Below are 19,263 nucleotides of genomic sequence, written 5' to 3'. Positions count from 1 at the left end.
TGTCTAGCTGTCCAAAGTTGGAGGTTCACCAAGAAAAGCTAAAATAATGACAAGGGGGTGTCCTGGGCCCTGTTTTGTTTTTCAAGTTTATTTAGTTATTTTGAGAGAGAGAGAAGGACAGTGGGGGCAGGGACTTAAACTCACCAACCTGGCGATCAGACCTGAGCTGAAGTGAGTCAGACTCACCCCACTGAGCCCCCACCCCCCACCCCGCCCGGGGCCCCCACGCCAACTGGGCCCAGTTTTCAAACTTGGGGCTAACACTGCTTGAAGATGTGAGGGGTGGGAAGGCGGGGACTTGGGGCCTCCCCACTGAGTGTGCTCTCATTCCCACCAGTGGCAGGACCCCCCCGCCCCCCGTGGGACGCCCTGGGGCACAGGGGCCCTCGTGGATTCCTCGGCCCTAGCATGTGCTCGTGAGCCCCGCGCTCTGCCCTGAGGCGTGAAGCAGGTGACTGGAGGGCACACGCGTGGGCCAAGATCGGGCGTCTGCGCGGGGCACCGAACCCTAGTCCCTTCTCTCCCCGGACTGGGGCGCGTTGAGACACTGCCAGGGGCGGTGCCTTTCACTCTCGCTCCGCACGAATCAGGTTTAGAGCCACGCCCGGCCTGGTGCTGTGAGCCCGCAGCGCCCTTGCCCCTTAACCCCTGGGTCCCCGACTCAGAACTTTAGACCTGTCACCTCTCCTGGACGATTTTGTGACCCCCCTCCCCCCAGACAACGTGATTTCGCGGAGGTGACGCCTCTTGTGTGAACGTGGGGTGCTCCCTGGGGGCCGGGGGAGGGGCCCGGGGGACGGGGCTGTCAGGGGGGCTTGGGGGGCCCGGGTCCCGCAGCAGAGCTGGTCCCACGACCACGGGCGTGTCCCGGTTGTGGCCTGTGAGCGTCCCGGCTGCCCCCCACCTCTGCCGCCTGCACCCCGGAGGGCAGACCCCGGCTGGCGTTTGAGGGAGGAACACGGTTCCATTGCCCCAAGCGTGGAACTCTGGGGGACCGTTGGTGACGGATCACCGTTTTCTCCGTCAGTGAGGGCTCCCCGTTGACCTTCGGAGCGTCCTCCCAGCCAGAAAACGGCTCCAGCTCTGTTTCCTTCAGTTTCCTTTCCAGCCAATGACAAAGCCGGGCTCTGGGGTTATTGTGTCTTTTTAAGTTATTATTTTGAGGTGATTTCAAATTTAACCACTATATAATAATCAAAACCAAGAAAAACACCTGACAAGTCAACATTAGCACGATTCTACTTTTTGTTTTTATCTGTTTTAGAGACAGCATAAGCAGGGGAGGGGGAGAGAGAGAGAGAGAGAGAGAGAGAGAGAGAGAGAATCCCAAGCAGGCTCCGTGCTGTCAGCACAGAGCTGGAGGGAGGGCTGGATCCCGCACCCCTGGGATTGTGACCTGTGCTGAAATCAAGAGTCTGAGCTCAAGGACCCAGCCCCCCAGGCGCCCCTACTTTTAAATTTTTGTTCCAGTTAGTTAACCTACAGTGTAATGTTAGACTCAGCTCTACAATGGAGTGATTCAGCACTTGGATACACCGCTGGGTGCTGATGGGGAGGGCATCCTTAACCCCTTCACCCGATTTTCCCCTCCCCTCCCCTCCCTCCTCCCCTCCCCTCCACCCCTCCCCTCCTCCCCTCTGGTGACTGGCAGTGTGTTCTCGGGAGTTTAGAGCCTCTGTGTGTGTGTTTATCTGGTTTTTTGCTGGGCTCATTTTCATTTCTTAAATTCCACATATGAGTGAAATAGTATATTTATTTTTCTCTGATTTCACTTGGGATTATACTCTCTAGCTCCATGCATGTTGTTGCAAACGGCAAGATTTCATTCTTTCTTCTGGCTTAGTAATTGCGTGTGTGTGTGTGTGTGTGTGTGTGTGCGCACACACACACCACATCTTTGTCCTTTCGGCTACGGATGGACACTGGACTGCTTCTGTATCTCGGCTATCGTAAACAATGCTGCAGTAAACCTAGAGGGGGTGTATCCTTTTGAAGGAGTGTTTTCGTATACTTTGGGTAAATACCCAGTAGTGATGCAGTGCTACTGATTAAAGTCCAGACTTTACTGGATTTCACCAGTTCAGGGACCTGGTGGGACACAGCAGGCACAAAATGTGGGGCTCGGGCATGGTTTGGATTATAGAAGCTAAGTATGGTTCACACGTCATCGGAAGACCAATGATCAAAGAAGGATACGCAGGCAGCACAGAGCGGCAAACACATTCTCATCTTGATATGCTAATAGAAATAACTAGCAATGTGAGCCTAACTGGATCCCAGGCAAGGGGGCACCGTGTGATTCTTCCAAAGGAAGACGCGTCCGACCCTTGATCTCGGCTCAGGTCGTGATCTCACAGTTCGTAGGTTTGAGCCTCAGGTCAGGCTCTGTACTGACAGTGCAGAGCCTGCTTGGGATTCTCTCTCCTCTCTCTCTGCTCTTCCCCTGCCCGTACTCTCTTTCGATCTCAAAATAAGTAAAAAATTTAAAAAAAACTTGGAAAAAACAAAGGAGGTAGTAGGTGGAGTTGAGAAGGAGCGAAGGAATAGGAGTTTTCTGTATGAATTTGAATCGTTGTAAAAATTGAGAGTTTTGCGTAAATATACAGACGCGAGCTTGGTGCGTGCAAATGTGTTGGTCCAGCAGGTGCGTTTCTTCTCCTGTGACCAAAGAACACGTCGGTAATACAGTCTTCTTGCCTTCACTATTCTGCTGCCCTCACTGTGGTGGGTAACCCACGGAGTGGGAAGGGAGTTGGCCCGGCATCCGAACAAGCGGGACCCCATTGCTTGGCTGTGGTTAGGTGCCCCCGGCGGACAGGCTCACCTACGTGGGCAGCTGCGTCCTCTGGATGCCGGTCTGTTGGGGTCTCACTTGCTCATAGGGCAGCAGCGTGCCTTTCTCTCCTCCCCTCTGGTTCTTCGAACGTCCACACGTAAAGTGGTGCACACAGGACAGGAACGTTTGGGACTGAGGGTGGGAGGGATCCACGGGACGGGGGTGCCAGGGAGAGACGGTCATGAGCGGAAGAGCCTGGTGAGTCTCCTGGGTGCCCGGAAGTGAGGGGCTGTCTCCCGCGGGCACATAAGGCTAAATGTTGACCATTAAATGTTTCCCTCCCGGGACCACATGGGCCGTCTCTTGGATTTTGAGAGTATGTCGCGTTCGCTTCCTCCGACTGAATTTGTCACCTCCCTTCAGAGGCACGTCTGTTGGCCACGGATTTCCCTCCTGTGTCACGCGGCTGTGCGAGCACAGCAGTGGCGGGGCTCCGTGTAGGATTTAACATCGGGTTTGAAAAACCCTAGTCTGGCCGTACCACCTGTGTTGGAATACCAGCGGTATCGACGGTGGGAAAAATTACGTAATTCTTGTGCGGCTCAGTTTTGTCAACTCCAGAATGGGAGTCGGGTGTGGACTGTGGTGCGCGTGTGCGTGTTTGTGACACCTCCATCTGTCCGGTCGGGAGCTCCCCACCACGTTCACATGGGCTCTCTGGGCCCGCGTGGCCTCCCGCGGCTCCAATCTGAGTGAGGCAGTTTCTCCGCACGGAGCTCCTGTGCCCTGCTGCACGTTCAGACGTGGTCCCCTTCCTGGGCTTGACCAGGACGTTCTATGTCTCGTGGACAGACGGCAGGCAGTGCGCCCTGCAGTGCGGTGTCCCGTCCCTGGAGTCTGGGGTCACCGGAGAATCGTCTGGCACACCCCCTCCTCTGCTTCTCTTTTCAGTCTTGGCCTCTGGGTTTTTTGTTCCTCCTGCCGGGCTCAGCTGTGTCTTTTTTTATTGCCATGTTTTGATCCAGTCCCCACGTGATCTAGCGGGAGATGCCTCACCGCATCAGTCCTGGCCCCAAATCGTACAAGCCAGTCACAGTGTTCAAGCTCATCAGGCGCCCTGTTCCAACACAACCTGTGTTTTCCTCAGGAGATGGCACCCCTTTAACTGGGCTGGATTAAAAACGAATTAGTTCACACGGCTGATGTATCGGGAGCTTTTGTCCACGACAGGTGGAACCGTCTCAGAGGCACTGCTTCGGTGTCTTTCCTGCGCACTCGAGCTGAGGTCGCGGCACGGCCCGCGGGCCGTATTTGAGGGCGAAGCTAGAGATCTAAGCTGGACATTTCCCTTCTCACCGGGCGGGTTGGTGGAACACTGCTGAATGGCTGTGTCCTCTGTGTCACACCTGTGCTTTGTCTAGCAATCCCAGCGCCCGTGTCCGGGGGCCTCTGACCGTCTGTTGACCTTGCTTTCCTCCGTACGTTGAATAAGCAGAAAATCCACTGAGAACCAATGATTTTTTCCACACAACGGAATTCTGATGATCTGTCAGGAATTCTTTGGAAAGAAATGGATGACTTTATAGGACCGTATCGATGAGCGTAGTGAACGATCTCAAGAAAAGTGTCATTGGGGCGCCTAAAAGTCTTCAAATCCTCCTCCTTTTCGGTTTTGTTGAATTTCATAGAAAACTTAAATTATGAAAACGAAGCAACCATCTTTCCCTTTTTGTTTGGCTGACTGCCGGGAGCTGTTTTAAGTTGGATCTTATAAATATTCCATGAAGTCCTCCTTTTCTCCTGGCAGTTGGCTTGGGTGGATGGCATCTTAAACGTTTATGCCATTTTTGCAAAACTTGACAAAAACATTTCAGGTACTAATAGTTTTGTTAACGAATTAGTCAGCACCAAAAGGATATATTATTGAAGGAAATCCTTGGAACCGATCACTCTGCTGTTTTCCTTTCCGACACTTGGCAAGCCCTCGCTAGCCTGCAGAATATTGATTTAGCGCTGCATCTCAAAAGGGAGCATTTAAAAAATACCCAGGGCACTCTTTCTGTGATAGCTTCCCCGAAAGGAGAGGCGACCAAGGAAGGGGGGTTATTGGCTTCATCTGAAGAACTATGATGTAGGTGTTACCCGTATTCGACCCACAAAGGAGCTGAGTCTCCGAGAGGTCAAGTCACTTGGCCCGTGTTGTAAGTCGTGTAGACGGGTTCAGAGCCAGAGTCCACATGTGGGTCTGAGTCCACACCACATGCTCACCGCCCCGCCAGGGTTTTCAGGTCTCCTTCGTGCCAGACGCTTCTCTGAACTAAATAATGAGCCGGGAGCCTCAACATACGAAACAAAAATGATAGTATACTGGGTGTATATAATGGACGTGATAAATATGTTGCCTGGCTTATTATAAAGTAAATCAGTGAAAATAAAAGTGAGTTCTGATGAACGTCTGAAGTCAGGAGTTCCTGGCTACATTAGCCATTTTCCAGGCTCTGCAGCCCATTTACTTTTGCCTTTTGTTTCGGTTACATGTCCTCCCCACCCCCACCGTCCCCCCACCCCAAGCTGGACACAGCATCGCCTTGTAGCCTCAGGCCGCTCCTCAGTCAGACTAATCCAGAAGCTGAAAGAAGGTGAACAGGAAACTAACTACCGGAGTAAGAGGTGACATACACACTGTTGAGTGTGATGTGCGGTATTGTGACGTAAATGGTGTTTATTACTGTGGGGATTATTGTGATGGGCTGGCCTTCTGGGTTTCCAAACAGCAAAATCAAGAGTCAAAAATGCAGGACAAATGCGTGGAGAGATTTGAAAGTTGGCTTGTTGTCAAGAAATGACGTGTTGATGGAAACGTAAGTAACTTAGGAGTGAAGAGAGGTGGCTAATGTGTGGAATAGGGCTATTTTCATGTACGCTGTGTTTACATTTGATGCAAAATGATCAACGTTTGGCTTCCACATTATAAAACAATGTTACAGGCTCACGTGCAGTTTCGAATGGTACCGCAGAAAGCCGCGTACGTTTAGTTGCGTTATTTTCATCCATTTAGAATTTCAGAGTTGTGAATTTGGAAAGAATATTAGAGATCATTTAGAGTATGTCAACTCGCTTTATGGATGATGAACCTGAGGCTGGAGAAGTGAAGAAGGTTGCACAGACTGATTACCTTTGCGGGAGACTAGGCCTGGAACCTGGATCTCCTGGCAGGATCTCCTGGATCTTTGTCTGCTGGTCATTCCGTGCTGGGCTGCCAGGGCGGTCTGCTTCTGGACATGCGGTCCCGTCTCCAGACTGGGCACCAATGACGTGTCAGACCACGAATGTCGTAACATTTGGAAAGGAAGTTAGGGTCTCTGTAGATAGAGTTACTTTGCAGACTTTTATTCCCAGGGCGTATTGCTCCCTGTAAGGCAATAGGAGCCCAACTGATGAAGTTACCAGGCTGCATCCCGTGTCCATTTCCTGTTCTCCACCTGGAAAGTCTACGGGGCCAGAGGAAGCAGGGACACAGTCTGAGCAGTGTGAGTGTGAGGGAGCGGTGAGGCAGGGGAAGGTGAACGTTTCACTGGCCAAACTGAGACCGTCGTTTCACAGGGAACTTCGTGTCTATGCCCTTCCCTCCCTTTGTGGCTCTGATTACCCAGGTCTGAAGAGAGTTCCTGAACAGAAAGCTGGGCATAGATACAGACGAAGAGAGAACTCAGCGTGCTTGCAGATTTCCTTGGTTAACTGGTTTATTAATCTATCCATCGATTGGCATTAACAATGTCTTGAGGTCACAACACCTAAATGATCAGTGGTGGGTATTATCATTTTTAGTGTCCGTCCCGTTGCTGGGAGAGAGCAGCCTCCGCCCCGCAGAGCTCCAGGGTGGCATTTTGCGATCAGTCAGGGGATCAGAAAGTGCACTGGGTGTGTGGAGACCACACTCATTTGGGTCTTGGCTTTGCACGCACTCTGCTAAGACAATCTCTGTCTTTGAATTAGCGTAATTAGGCCATTCACATTTAAAGTGATTGTTGATATAGTCGGGTTAATAGCTGTCATGTTTGTAACTGGTTTTTATTTCTCCCACTTGCTAGTTGTTTCCCTCCCTCCTTTTCTGCCTTCTCTGGTTTTAACTGATGTGATTTGATCAAGACGTTGTATGATCCCATTTTCTCTCTTCTCTTTAGCACATCAGTTATACTTATTTCTAGGTTTTCTTTTCGTGCTTGCCTGACAATGTGGAACATACATTTACATCTCATCTAAATCCTCTTTCAGACAACACACAGCCCTTGCTCTCATCCTTATACCACTGCTGTCGTTCATGGGACTTGTGCACATACGGCCATCACCCAGGGCACTGTTACCTGAGTACTAATGGGACAATAAGCAGTTATCCTTTAGATTAACTCAGAGTAGGAACAAAGATAGTATTTCCCTTCATTTATTCCTTCTCTGATGCTCTGCCTTTCTGTAAGCACACCCGAGCTCCTGACCTCTGTTACCCTCCCTGGGGGAGAAAGGGACTGGAGGGGAGTGGGGGGGGGGGTAACTGCCTTTGCTCAGGTGGGATGGGTCTTCCCCCTACACAGTGTGGGCCTTTGTAAGTTAACGTTCCACTCCACCTGAGAATCTCGGGCTCCTGGAGGTAAAACCCATAAAAGCGTGGGGTGCCCCTAGAGCTGTGGCCCCAGGAATTTCTCACGCTCAAGCTAGTCCGCGTGTAGCTGATAGCAATTCATCAAAATCTCCATTTAAGTGTCCTACCAGTTTAGGGCTCCAGGTGAGTTGGTCTTACCGATTCTCTTTACTCCTCTGTGTCTCCAGTGTTCAGGACAGTGGTTTGCCCTGTGGCCTCAAATCTCTGATCGGTTCAAGAAAGGTCACTGATTGTCCACCCGTTCAGATTTTCTTGTTGGAGAGCAGAAGGGACAAACTCTAAGCTGTCTGCCTACTGGAGTGATAACAACTACTAAGTGGTAGGGAACTGTTTTAACATTCCTCATTGTTTTTATATGTTTTAATAATATTTCTATTAAAATATCTTATAAACATTTAAACCAGGAAGTTTGCTTAGGGTATCCCAAATATTACCACTGTTAAGTTATTATTATTATTTTTTTGCCAACAAAGGTGCTAATGTGATTTTCCTACAGAATGCTACCAAATCCTTCCAATTCTGGGAGTATTGCTTAAGGATGTAATTCTAGGCAAAGATGTATATTGTAGCGACATGTAGAACGCCTACGGAAATCATTATTTAAATTGTTGATTTATCATTTACCCACACTTAATCTCTTCTGTAAATTATTTTTTGTCTAATGTTTTGTGATGCCTTCTCCCATTGAGGGCTGTGAGCTCCTTGAGGACAGGGATGCTGTGGTGTGTTTCTTTAAATGTCCTCCGCAGCTCCCGCCCCATGAAGCTTGGCGGACTTGTGTCTTTCAGTCAACGAGGTTTGTGTGCAGGGCACTGAAGCGGCCCCTACGCTTGTGGGATTTCCAAGTCACAGTCTAGGGCATGGGCAAGCGCGGTCTAGGGCGCGGGCACCCTCGATCTAGGATGCGGGCACGCTCGCTCTAGGACACGGGCATGCCTTGTCCAGAATGCGGGCACGCCTAGCAAATGGTACAGGTTGTTGCTGATTCAGTGGAGGTAAGTCCTGTGCAGGAAGCACGTCTACACCCTGAATACAGGGTGACTGACATGTGGTTGATTCACAGAGTCTATTGGTTTATCCGGAATAAACTATGTCTGAGGAGGCGTCTGCTTGTGGAAGAAGCTTGAATTTCCCGTTTGTGTGACCTACCTCAGCTTGTTGCCACACGGCCCAGGTGGCACTTTTCAGAATAGAGCTTCTGTGTCCCTGCCCGTGGGTGTCAGTCAGGGTCCCTGAGGTTTCACTACAAAACTTGATTTTCACTTCGTGAACTCTATCCGAAATAGTCCGCGTCACTAGGGCTGTGTGGTTGAAATCCATTTCACCTTTCCAAAAATCTGTCCGGCCCCCCTCCCCCCAGCCTTGGATTGGTCAGTGTCGTCACAACATTGTTGCTGGGTAGTTACTAAATGTTACAGTTGGTTACCTTGTCGTTACTAAACAAGGTAGTTTGTACTGTTGTTAATTGTGTTTCACAGCAGATACTCTAGATTGAAGTGACTGGAGGTTTTGAAAACTCATGATATTTGACCTGGTTGTATTTCTGATTTTCACAATTGTGCATAAAAATTAATGTAACCACCATACGTTTTGGCTATTAGCCTTTTAGGTTTTTTACACCAATGACCAGACTTGCTAATAAGAGAACTTTCAAGTGGAACTTGTGATTGTCCTTCTTTTATGTGTGTATACTGATTTATCCTACAGTGTAGGTGGGAACATTTACTTTCTGTATATTAGCTATGTGTCTATGATTTTCACGATGGTATTCCCGGCCCACATCTCCCTCCCGGGCTCCAGAGTGGAAGCCCCAGCTGTGCCTCGTCACTTACGCTCAACTGTCTCAAGAACACGTAGCGTTTAGTGACTTAAATCTAAAAGTTGATTTCTCTCCATTTTAACCTATGATTCTATCAGTCTTTCCCATTGCAGAAAACATGACCCCTGCCCACTGTTTTGGGAAAAGCAGAAACTGAGAAGACCTGTTACAATAAGCAGAAATGCATCAGAGGACTGGAGAGGCGACCATAGAGGAGAAGGTGTGTGTGATTTTTAGGTGTTACCAGTGGAGCTTCTAGAGGAAAGAGCGCAGAGGAAGTCGCTGTGTCATTGAAGGCTATGGCGTCTATGCCACTGAGATCTTCCCTTAGATCATCTAGGGAATCGGTATCAGACAGCGCACGGCCCCGGGGCTACAGGAATCACTCGTGGTCGCAGCTCATCGACGATGAACCGTCCGAAGTTTAAGTAATCCCCGTGCAGAGGTAACGTAATATGTCCTCACAGTTCTGTTTAGGGAAAAGCACACATGCAGAGAGGGTTTGGTGGGTCCACATGCTATGGCATGTACTTTAGAAAGCCTTGGCATTTCATTTAGTTTTAGTTTATTTTTTAAATTTTTTCTTTTTCTTTTTTTAATTTTTTTAATGTTTCTTTTATTTTTGACAGAGACAGAGCATGAGTGGGGGAGGGGCAGAGAGAGAGGGAGACACAGAATCCGAAGCAGGCTCCGGGCTCCGAGCAGTCAGCACAGAGCCCGTCGCGGGGCTGGAACCCACAAACCGCGAGATCATGACCTGAGCCGAAGTCGGACACTTAACCGACCGAGCCACCCAGGCGCCCCTATGCAGATATTATTAAAATAGGGTGACGTTGGCTTTCATTCTGTTTTTTAACGTTTGTTTATTTTGAGAGACAGAGTGCAAGCGGGGGAGGGGGCACAGAGAGCAGGAGACACAGAACCCGAAGTAGGCGCCAGGCTCCGAGCCATCAACACAGAGCCCGACGTGGGGCTGGAACCCACGGACCGCGAGATCATGACCTGAGCCGAAGTCGGACGCTCAACCGACTGAGCCACCCGGGCGCCCCTTGAAATTTCACTTTAATATATAGCAACAGTCCAGGGAGGATGAGACCAGGAAGAAGGAAGAACATGAATGTGTTAGGGTGAAAGGCGTGTGTGTGTGCACACGCGTGAGCATATGTGTGCAAGCGTGTGCACGTGTGGGATCTGGGTGAGGGAGGTAGGTGGCTTTCTGATCCAGAGAAGGCAATAGAAAGGATCCTTTACCTTGTAGGATGTTTAAATACATCTGCCTTGCGTGCTCCCCGAGTCCGGGGTTTCCTCCTCTGGGCTCTGTGGCATGTGAACTTCTGTGTCATGGCAGACTGAAGCCTCTTACTGCAGAGAATAGTGTCTGTCTTAGACGTCATCGCATAGCCCAGTGCCAGGCACAATGCCGGTGCCTGCGTAGTTCTCTACAAATGGTTGTGGAAGGAGTAAAATAATGTTTAATAGCTATTGAATACCTACCACATGCCCAGCAATAAGAACCATGAAAAATAAACTTTAGGTTAACTGTTTAATTAGTGGGGACAAAAAAATAGAATAAAACAGTTCTGTCATAATACAGGCCTATACTTAACCAGATGCCACATATACGAAGGTGGCAGTAAGTTCAACAAGGTTTCGGAGAGAGACGTGTGTAATGTGCACCACGGAGGTCAAAGACGTTAGATGGAAAAGGCGAGATCAGAGCGGGAAGCTTGAAGGCTGGGCCCTCCCAACTAGAGGTGACGGGCTTTTGTGCAGCCATAGTGCACTTGAACTTTGGGGACTACTTTTGAGGTGAAGGTATAGAAGCAGAGTAGCACCTTGAGGAAGGTGGGTTCTTCGTACCTGCATGGGGAGAGGTGGTGGGAAAGTGTGTTGGTCACGATCAGTGGTGTGAACGGATCCTGGGCTGGAAACCGGAAGCGGGAACTGATTGGAGAGGAATGAAGACAGAAGGAAGGAGCTGAGGAGGCTTCTAGAAGTAGCCCCCGAAGGTCCGTGGAAATGGGGTGTTGGTGGAGGGCCAGCTGATGGGCCAAGGAGCGGCCAAGTCGACTTGAGCCAAGGTTCCGGGCTCTGAGCTGTCAGCACAGAGCCCGACATGGGGCTTGAACTCACGAACTGTGAGATCATGACCTGAGCCGAAGTTGGACACTTAACCGACTGAGCCACCCGAGGATTGTAATTTTTACAAAAACATCCAAATGGCACAAATACCAGCAATTAGTCACAGATTTTTTTTTTTTTTTAATGAAACCGTTTTCACTCCTGCTTTTTGGAAGACTAAATCAATGATGAAAATGATGTGTCTTTGGCTCCTTATAAAAGATAGGACTGGGGAGCCCTGAGCTTCCCTCCGTAAATAGGGTTAATGAAGAGACGCTCGTGTTAATCTGGTTACCATTCTCCCCTATTGAGGAGAAAGTGGAAAAGTCTTTTTCACATTCTGAAATTCTGAAAAAATTAGCGACAAATCTTTAAGTGGAACCCTTGCCTCTTCAGCCATTTACTGTAATGATTCAGTAAGTTGATTGATTGTTCTTGATTTCAGACATTTTAAATCTAAGATTTTGTTTGTTTTTTCTTTGTGTTCCCCCCCACCCCAGTGTCCCCCTCCCCCCTTTTTTTGGTGTTCTAAATTTCCATGAATTGAACTGTAATAAAGTTCAATTCTTATGACTCTATTTGGTAAAAACAAACACCAGCAAAGAAACCCAAAAGACAAAAGCCAGAAACAAACAAAAAACTCTTTTGTTTTTTAATCCCCTGGGCTATTTTAGAATCATTTCCTTTTACAAGACATGAGTGGCCGTGTGATTATACAGGACCGATCATTACAACCCATCAGGTAGTGATTTTATACTCTGATGGATTACTTAATAATAATTACATTGAACCTGCCGTGTAATTAAATGTTTACCTGCCGTGTAAATTGTGTATTTCATCAAAATTATGTGATTTACACAGCAAGGATAATTATCCTATGATTATGAGGCAGTGACCTTGAACTGTACCTTAATAATCAGCTATAGTTCCTGATTTAATTAAATCACTGAACCAGATCTTGCTAGGTAAGCAGGCAACTAACCACAGACATGGAAGGACTCAAATGCATAGGTGTTGTGATAAAAATCACGCTGCTCACTAACGAAGCATTAATGCGGGGCGGGGCTGCGACCCGGGCTCCTGAGGCTCTTGGGCCTCGACTGGTGACCTCACTGTCATGTGCTTTTGTTATTGGTATCAGCCCACGTTTGTGCTGAGAGAGGGCGAGCCCGTGGAGCATCCCGTGTACTGCAGAAACTGACCCGGACCCCGGGGAAGGACCTCACCGATCCGGTGTGATTCCGCGGGCCGGTCCGCTGATTGGTTTGGGAATGGGAATGGGACCCAGGGGTGGCCAGCGGGACTTAGGAGCGCTTCGCCGGGGGCTGGGAGAAGCCCTTCCTCTCTTCAAAGAGAGACTCCTCGAACCACTGCGTTAACCTATGAGGCCCAGACAGACCTGGACCGTCTCTCGTTGCAGGTAGTTTTCTGTTGCTTGAGGGCCCAGGCGCGCCGGGGGATGTCAATGCCATTCTGCCTGTGCGCAGCCCTTGTCCCCTGTCGACTTGCAGCGGATAGAAACACACCCTCTGTTCTGAGGCCTGCTTACTTGCTCAGCTTACCGCTGTGTGATTTCTGGCCAGCCTCACACTGAAGTCAAGTGTAAGCGAAAAGAGATTTGGCACTATTGAAACTATCGAATCAAATGACCTTCTGAAAGAGGAATTTCCAATAAATTGTAACAAGTGGTCCAAGGTAGGACAAGCGTGTCGGTTAGGGTTGGCACATACGTGGGATCACTCGTGGTAGGAGCTGTTGTTAAGGTGGCTTTTTAAATCTCACTGTTCACCAAAATTTTCTGACTTAAAAAAAATTCACAACGTAATTGGACCAGGAAGCATTACAAGTATCAGAATTTCCCCTAGGAAATTTCTTCTTTATCTTTAAGGATCTCTCACATTTTCTACTTTAAAAGTGGCATCTACCAGTTTGGTATGGTGGCTAACTTTATTTTTGTTTATTTTTAATGTTTTTTAAGCTTTATTTATTTAAAAAAAAATTTTTTTTAACGTTTATTTATTTTTGAGACAGAGAGAGACAGAGCATGAATGAATGAGCCATCAGCACAGAGCCTGACGTGGGGCTGGAACTCAGGGACCGCGAGATCACGACCTGAGCCAAAGTTGGACGCTTAACCGACTGAGCCACTCAGGCGCCCCAAGCTTTATTTATTTTTGAGAGAGAGAGAGAGCATGAGTGAGGGAGGAGCAGAGAGAGACACACACAGAATCTGAAGCAGGCTCCAGGCTCCGAGCTGTCAGCACAGAGCCTGATGTGGGGCTCAAACCCACGAACCGTGTGAGATCATGACCTGAGCCGAAGTCGGCTGCTCAACCGCCTGAGCCACCCAGGCGCCCCTAACTTTATTTTTAATTGAGAATGTTTGCCTTTTCCACATTTTTGTGTATCTCATGGTCTTTCTAACTGTTGACACTGAAGAAGACTGGAACCACCCCCCCCCCCCAAGCCATGTGCCTGTCTGTAATCACTCACAGTTAGCTCGTGTTTCCAAATGCCTGAGAGCCCTGTGGCCCATCTATTTGATTAGGTATATTCTTGTCAGTATAATATTGCTTCAAAGATTAATTTACAAAACATACAATTTGATGCTTTTAATTAATAGCCTGGCATGGCGAGACATTCAGGGTGTGACCCAGCGGTCGAGACCCACAGTGTGCGGCCGTGAATCACCCACTCACATGACCTGTTGCCCCATCAGCTTGCTCCCAAGAAGAGAGCTGAATGCGCCTGAAAGGTATTTTATAGAACTTCCAAAAAATTTCCAGGAAAAGTTGATCCTTGGATGAAAAAGGGAGCAGGGAAATGTTTCATTGATTTCCAAGGCATTTTACTGCCTTCCGCTGCAGAGTGGGCGGGTGGTGGTGTGAGTGGCCCTTTTCCTCCTCGTCCCCTAACGACCAGGGTGAAGCGACTAGACCGTTTCCCCTTTTGATTCCTAAAAAAGGAGGGGGGATCGAAAATGATTTCTGCAGATCTTGGGAATGCATGATAGCAAGCCTAAGTTTTAACTGGGCTTCATTTACTAAGTGCTGCATTACCTCATCCTGTAGTTTAACTATGGATTTTCTATAAATCTTCATGCGGCCAAACATGATAAACTGCTCGGCACATCACAGAACAAGGCAGCGCTTATTAGCACTTGAGAAGTTATTGATCGCTGGTCTTGATTAATCTTTTATGGGTCTCCGTAGTATTAATTCCACAGGCAAGCCCAGAGAACTCACGGCAGAGCTCATTCACAGTTTCTGCTTCGATTACGAGATTTTTGACGCCTACAGCTATTAGCCTAATTATGACTTTTCTAGCACAGATTGGTTTTGGTCTCTATTTATCAACAATGAGCATTTTTAAATTAAATTCATTTTCAAGACGTGCCAGTAGGATGGAAAGTGTGCCCCCAAAGTGTGTTTCATACTTGAGGGTAAAAAGGAATTTTTACTTATGTTTTAATATAAAATTTACTTTTCTTGATTATACATTAACTATATAATAAGAGCATACATATTAAAATATATGTCTATACAAATTTTTTTGTTGTTTGGCGAGGGTGTTGTTTTCAACCTGAGAAATCGGGAGTTTTAGAAAGGAACAACTTGTCTCACTTTGGTGCAGACTTTCACTACTGATGCTGTTTACTCTCTAAACACGGGTCACGGTGCAGTTACATCGCGGCGCGGAGATTTTAGCATCTTTAGAAGCGGCCTTGAACGGAGCAGTGGGGGCTGCAGAGCCTTAGCACGGAAGGGGTGAGGGTGTGAGGTACAGGACACAGGGGCAGCCCCCAGGTAAGGGGTCGGATGGGGGGGCGTCCTGGTGTGGCGGTGGGGCGGGGGCGGGGGCGGGGCAGCCCCCTGGGGAGGGGCGGGGCCTGGTGCTGGAGGGGGGGCGGGGCAGCCCCTGATGTGGGGGTGGAGGGGGCGGGGCAGCCCCCCTGGGGAGGGGCGGGGCCTGGTGAGGGGGGCGGGGCAGCCCCTGATGCGGGCAGGGGGGTGTGGAGGCGGGGCAGCCCCCCTGGGGAGGGGCGGGGCCCGGTGCGGGGGTGGTGCGGGGGCGGGGCAGCCTCCTTGGGGGGGTGGGGCCTGGGGCAGCCCTGGTGCAGGGGTGGGGTGCCATTCGGGGGTGCTTGAGGAGGGACAGCCCCCCTGGGGAGGGGTGGGGCCTGGTGGGGGAGCGGGCAACGCGGGCACTGGGCCGCAAGGCTGCTGCACAGCGCGTGGGTTTAAGAGCCGAGGCCGATTAAGGGCCGCAGGTGCCCCCACGCTTCTGTCCCACGTGTGCCTGCGAGAGGGGCAGCTGACCTCCCAGGGGAAGGCAGGGTGGTGGCCCCGAGACGTTAACCGTGCAACCCGGGCGTCACGGCTCGGGCCACGTGGTCTTCCCGCGTGTAACTGACGCGCGAGGAGCCTGTGGGTGGGGCCGTGACCCGGGGTCCCGCCCCGCCCCCCACACCAGGTCCGCACGTCCTGGGGGCCGGAGCAGCGCCACATTCGCCGGCTGCCGAGGGCTTTGGCAGGGGCCCCGGGGGGGGGGGGGGCGGTTCGGAGCAGAAGGTGCGGGCAGGACGTGTCCCCGGCTCCGCTGACGGGCCTGCAAGACGCGCCTCGGTCGCCCCGGGCGGCCCCAGGTTCCGTCTGGACTTGAGATGTAAGAGGTGAGGTGACTTGAGAGCAACGGGCTCTCGCGTGGCAGACGTCAGAGCGAGTGTCAAAATTCTGCTTAGGACTCTTGTGCCCAGCTCCCTGCAAAACTGCGGGGTCATTTTTCTTTCCTGCAAAGTTTTTTTTAATGTTTATTGATTGGGGGGGGGAGGGGCAGAGGGAGAGAGAGGGAATCCCAAGCAGGCTCCGCGCTTGGCAGAAAGCCCCGTGTGGGGCTTGAACTCGTGAACCGGGAGGTCGTGACCGGAGCCGACTGAGCCACCCAGCCGCCCCAAGCAGCCTCATTTTTTTATTTTTATATATATATTTTTTGACGTTTATTTATTTTTGAGACAGAGAGAGACAGAGCATGAATGGGGGAGGGGCAGAGAGAGAGGGAGACACAGAATCGGAAGCAGGCTCCAGGCTCTGAGCCATCAGCCCAGAGCCCGACGCGGGGCTCGAACTCATGGACTGCGAGATCGTGACCTGAGCTGAAGTCAGACGCTCAACCGACTGAGCCACCCAGGCGCCCCGCAAGCAGCCTCATTTTTAAGGGAATTTTTAGGTGATCACATTTGCTAATTCACGTGTAGTGTCACGTGTCTGAAACTCCTGTGTCTATGTTGCTATTTTATCCAACAGGGCAGCATGAAAATGTGTAAGCTCCCTTCTCAGTGATATATTGAGATCAATCAATGTATTGCTCTCAAATTGGAAACGCCAGTCACGGTTCGTAGCCCTAATTCAGTCTTAAAGAGATAATGCTCAAGATTTCAGCTCCGCTAAGTTTTGTGGGTCTTCTGGAAGCTACACATGCAGGGACTGGGGTGTCACGCCCAAATGAGTGGTCTGGTTAATCACAGAGATGGTCGGTAAAGATCATTTTTAACTTTCATCCCAAGTCAGAATGGTCTGGGTTTGAAAACCAGTTCCATCATTTACCAGCTTTTTGAGCTCGGGCAAATGACTTAATCTCCTTCATTCGTTGTGCTAATCTGTACCTCCAGGCCTTCTTGCAAGGATTAAATTAGGGGAGGTGTTCCCTAACAGAAGGAGATGCTTGAAAAACGGTAGCTTAGCGTTTAATGACCTGAAGTTTTAGTGAAAGCTTTGGTAGGATACAATAAAAATAATTGAATCCTTCAATAATGACTGATGTTGAATTAGCTAATGTCTATGTGCCAGGAATTGGGACGATAAAGACGAGAAAGTTGCCGCGCTCTGGGAGCCCACAGCCTGCAGGTAAATCTTTTCTTGAGTGGTGATTTCCAGACTAATTCTCTGTATTCGGAATCACAAGTGTAGCATAGGAAGCTGAGGGCTGGCTCCAGCATGGCCAAGTAGAAGACTGTGGTTTTGGAATTTCTGTTCTCGATCCAACGTCGTATCTTTTTCTGAGGAAGGGGAAGGTTGGGGAATTTGTGGGAGCTTAAATATGTGTGGTGTTGGGGTACAGGGTCATGGGGGAAGCTGGAACAGGAAAAGTGCGGGGCGTGAAGTTTTCAGGTGTGCTCCTGGGACAACGAGGTTTGGCAAATAAGCGAATCCACGTCGGTGAAATATTGGCTCAAACGACTAGCTGGGAAGATGGGATGAGAGAGGAGTGTGTCGGTGTCTTGAGTCATGCCAACAAGGCACAGAAGTGCCAGTAAGAAGCAGTCCAGCAAAATTGCCAGAATCACACAGAAAATAGCAAACGTTCTGCGGTCTGTGCCGATAGACAGTTTTGTGTTCCGGGGTTCAGGCAGAAGAGACTCCCTCCCTGCTTCTCTCACTCCCTCCTTCTTTCCTTCCTTCTGTAGGAGAGCGAACCTTTATTCCTCACCCTCCTAGGGTCCCTGGCTGGGGACAGTTACACCGGCAAAGACAGATGAGCAGGAGAAAGGCACACAGATGTGTTCAGTACAAGTTTCACACGGCACGGGGGCATAAGGAAATGCAGACCTGAGTATTTCCTGTGGGATTTGACATGACGGGCAGCCGTGGGGAGCACGGTAGGTTGAGGGGTGCGTGGGAAGAGCAGTCGTGGGGAGCACGGTAGGTTGAGGGGTGCGTGGGAAGGGCGGTCTTGGGGAGCTCGGTAGGTTGAGGGGTGCGTGGGAAGGGCGGTCTTGGGGAGCACGGTAGGTTGAGGGGTGCGTGGGAAGGGCGGTCTTGGGGAGCACGGTAGGTTGAGGGGTGCGTGGGAAGGGCGGTCTTGGGGAGCACGGTAGGTTGAGGGGTGCGTGGGAAGGGCGGTCTTGGGGAGCACGGTAGGTTGAGGGGTGCGTGGGAAGGGCGGTCTTGGGGAGCACGGTAGGTTGAGGGGTGTGTGGGAAGGGCAGTCGTGGGGAGCACGGTAGGTTGAGGGCTGTGGGTGGTGGTGGGAGCACGGTAGGTTGAGGGGTGTGTGGGAAGGGCGGTGGTGGGGAGCATGGTAGGTTGAGGGGTGCATGGGAAGGGCGGTCTTGGGGAGCACGGTAGGTTGAGGGGTGCGTGGGAAGGGCAGTCATTGGGAGCACGGTAGGTTGAGGGGTGCGTGGGAAGGGCAGTCGTGGGGAGCACGGTAGGTTGAGGGGTGCGTGGGAAGGGCGGTGGTGGGGAGCACGGTAGGTTGAGGGGTGCGTGGGAAGGGCGGTGGTGGGAGCACGGTAGGTTGAGGGGTGCGTGGGAAGGGCGGTGGTGGGAGCACGGTAGGTTGAGGGGTGTGTGGGAAGGGCGGTGGTGGGGAGCACGGTAGGTTGAGGGGTGCGTGGGAAGGGCAGTCATTGGGAGCACGGTAGGTTGAGGGGTGCGTGGGAAGGGCGGTGGTGGGGAGCACGGTAGGTTGAGGGGTGCGTGGGAAGGGCGGTGGTGGGGAGCACGGTAGGTTGAGGGGTGCGTGGGAAGGGCGGTGGTGGGGAGCACGGTAGGTTGAGGGGTGCGTGGGAAGGGCGGTGGTGGGGAGCACGGTAGGTTGAGGGGTGCGTGGGAAGGGCGGTGGTGGGGAGCACGGTAGGTTGAGGGGTGCGTGGGAAGGGCGGTCGTGGGGAGACTGAGGGAGGCCTGTCTGCAGGGATCTGCTCAGTGTCCCTCTGTCTAGGAGATACAGGTTGTCCCTTCCTCTGGACACAGAGGACCCTCTCTGGTGAGGGTCCATGACCTGCTTCAGGGAGAAGGGGCGGCCGGGGAACCTTCCCGCTCTGGCGCCGTCGGGACCTCCTTCGGGTGGAGACATTTGCATGTCGAGGCGCCGTATTGGGGCAGCGTG

General features: G+C 50.8%; 2 long non-coding RNA genes across 4 annotated transcripts; both read left to right on the top strand.

Moving 5' to 3' along the window:
- Positions 1–569: 569 nt before the first annotated feature.
- LOC122235880 lies at positions 570–9,919 on the top strand. 2 transcript variants are annotated; one of them, XR_006213982.1, is made up of 4 exons: positions 570–737; positions 7,601–7,752; positions 9,351–9,697; positions 9,882–9,919. It is a non-coding gene; the product is annotated as an uncharacterized LOC122235880 (long non-coding RNA). The 2 variants fall into 2 exon arrangements; XR_006213983.1 differs by lacking the exon at positions 570–737 and adding an exon at positions 1,105–1,164.
- A 6,046-nt stretch (positions 9,920–15,965) lies between these two features.
- LOC122235883 lies at positions 15,966–18,028 on the top strand. 2 transcript variants are annotated; one of them, XR_006213986.1, is made up of 3 exons: positions 15,966–16,045; positions 17,220–17,276; positions 17,837–18,028. It is a non-coding gene; the product is annotated as an uncharacterized LOC122235883 (long non-coding RNA). The 2 variants fall into 2 exon arrangements; XR_006213985.1 differs by having other exon boundaries at positions 17,220–18,028.
- The last annotated feature ends 1,235 nt before the right edge of the window (positions 18,029–19,263 follow it).

Source organism: Panthera tigris, chromosome A2, assembly GCF_018350195.1.
Source record: "Panthera tigris isolate Pti1 chromosome A2, P.tigris_Pti1_mat1.1, whole genome shotgun sequence".
Lineage (NCBI taxonomy): Eukaryota > Metazoa > Chordata > Mammalia > Carnivora > Felidae > Panthera > Panthera tigris.
Note: the sequence above shows the minus strand (reverse complement) of the source record. Positions and strands in the feature narration are given on the sequence as shown.